The sequence below is a fragment of the Anomaloglossus baeobatrachus genome, chromosome 1, assembly GCF_048569485.1.
Source record: "Anomaloglossus baeobatrachus isolate aAnoBae1 chromosome 1, aAnoBae1.hap1, whole genome shotgun sequence".
Taxonomy (NCBI): Eukaryota; Metazoa; Chordata; class Amphibia; order Anura; family Aromobatidae; genus Anomaloglossus; species Anomaloglossus baeobatrachus.
In genome coordinates this window covers 539,479,690-539,482,367 of record NC_134353.1, presented here as the reverse complement: position 1 = coordinate 539,482,367, position 2,678 = coordinate 539,479,690, and positions in this window count along the sequence as shown.

Here is a 2,678-nt window from a genome sequence, read left to right as displayed (position 1 = left end):
TGTACCCCCAGATAAATTTTGTATGAATTAAAAAATAAAAAATATCTATATATTGTATTGAATTTTCCTACCCCCTGAGGTACCCAGAACCCCAGTGCCAGTGCCAACAAAAACCCAGGTAATCCCAGTTTTTTCCCCAACAATCCCCCATACAATGTTACTTAGCTAGGGTGGGACCAATGGATGACCACCTAGAGGTGGAGTCAATCTAGTCCACTAGTTGACCAGGTGGGAAGGGCAGACTGTGGAGAGTAGTCAGTTGGGAGCTGACAGTGTGGCGCCCCTGACCTGGTCAGGCACCACTGAGTATTGCACCCATGCTGGGGCAGTACTTCCAGGTAAACCTAAAGGCTGGAATAGTGTGTGTAAGCACAGACACATAGCAACCAGGTCTCCCACAGCTGAGAGAGGACCCTTGGGCAGACCCACATCTCTTCGAGGGGTGTAGTGGAGGGCCTGGAGTGTAGGTTGCAGCGGCTGTCAGGGAAAAGAGGAGGAGCAAGCCAGTCTGAGGGCAGTGAGCGCGGTTGCCAAGAGAGTGCGGACGTGCACAGAAGAGTCAGACCCTGCACGTGAAGTAGCCGTTGGCGGGGGAGATCGGTCACCGGCAAGTCAGTCAGAAAGACGCTTAAGGAGTCAGCTGGTCGAGTACAGGGACTCCTGGTGATTAGGCACGCATGGGGAACAGGTCCCTAGAGTGAACATCAATTTAGTGGTCTGATAAATCTTGCAGGTGGAGGGACTAGAGGTTCCTCACCAACCATTACAGAGTCCGAGCCTCAGCAGCAACGAGGGGGTCCATAAGAGGGATCGAGCCTGGAGCCATCTCACTTTGTCCACGCCGCCGGCAAACGGGCCAGAAAGGGGAGAAAAGGCAGTAGCGACTTCCCTGGATGAATCCCACGGTACTTTAAGTCGGGGGTTGTCCGAAACAAGAAGTTCTAGGAAGGCGAGTTAATGGTTAACCTTATACCGGCCTAAAGGATACCTGGTTCCACCTGGTTTAATGTCAGCATCGCCCGGGTACCTCAGAAACCATCTAAGAGTGAGTAAAAACAAGTTGAAAGACTTTCCAGACTGAGGCTGAGTTATTCTGGGACCTGTTGTTATACACACCCGAGTTCCTGCGGCCAGCCTCACTCACGGGAGGCCACACCATCCAACTGCAGACTCCATCAGCCTCAGACGCTTGTTAAACCTGCAGTGGCGGTCACCCATATCCCTGACCGAAAACCGTGAGTGGCGTCATGACTCCTATATATATAAACCGACATACCTGTGACCAGAAATACCAAATTGAAGACCCTGCGGCATCCCCGAAGGTGGAGAGGAGTCCCTGGGGCGACCGTTGCAGGTGGGCGACACAACAGCAGGAGAGTGAAGGTGGAAGCAAAGTCACTTCCTGACTCGGGTTAAGGGTGACCTGGTACCCAGAAGAGGTGGTTGCTAGTGGAGTACTCCCGGAACTACGTACCGACGTTGTACAGGACCCTAGGACATGAAAGAGCTTCAAGCCAACCTGTTAACACCTGCACAGCAAAAGGGACCATCAATGACCTTACTGATCCTAAAGAATCCAAAGACTCAGTAGCAAAGGGAGAACCATGGACAGGACCAGAGACTCCAACCCCACAGGGTTCATGCTACCATCAGGCGGACAGAGGTGGACAAACCACAAACCGGGGACCCCCAGTGTTCCATACCACGGGGACCGACTTACCAGAGACAGGTGCAGGGGGAGAAGATACCAGAGAACCAGACTAGCACTGGGACGAAGGGGACCTGGAGGCGCAACCAGTTAACACCCGAAAAGTGAGTAAACCAGTTGCACTGAATACCTGTCTGGACTCCTTCTTCCGACGCCCACCGCACCATACACCCGCTGGGGCAATACCCTACTTGCGGAGGAACTACCATTATAGCTGCAATACCATCAGCCCCAGTAGAGACATTTTGTAGCGGCGGCTCCCTACTTTTAGCCGCAACACCGCCAGTGGCTTCACGAATAGACTTTATTCACAAATTCCCTGTAAATATCCCCATTACAAAAAGGGCCCAGGGCACGGAACCGAGTAACGGCCACCATCATGACATTCCCAAGAGAGACACTGCCCAGAACCGAGTACCCCATATCCCTGGGTGCGACATTTACATGCTGGTCAATTGCCAGCATGCCAGCGCTGGAGGAAGACATCGGGGGAGTTGAGGGAAAGTGAGTGTAATCGTTTGGTTTTTTTTTGTTTTTTTTTACTGTGTGCGGCATGATGGGGGATCATGGTTAACAGGATGTGGACATGGGCCTATATACCAGGATGGGGCTGTATACAAGCATGTGGCCACAGTGGGAATATATACCAGGATGGGGCTATGTACAGGATGGGGCTATATACAATGATGCGGCCAAGATGGAGACATATACCAGGATGGGGTTGTATACAAGGATGAGGCCAGGATGGGGACATATATCAGGATAGGGCTATACACCACGATGGAGAAATGATGGGGCTATATATATATAGCAGCATGAGGCTATATACCAGGATAGAGACATGAAGGGCTCTATATACCAGGATGGGCCTATATACCAGGATGGAAACATGATGGGGATATATATACCAGGATGGGGACATGATTGGGCTATATATACCAGGATGGGGACATGATGAAGCTATATACAA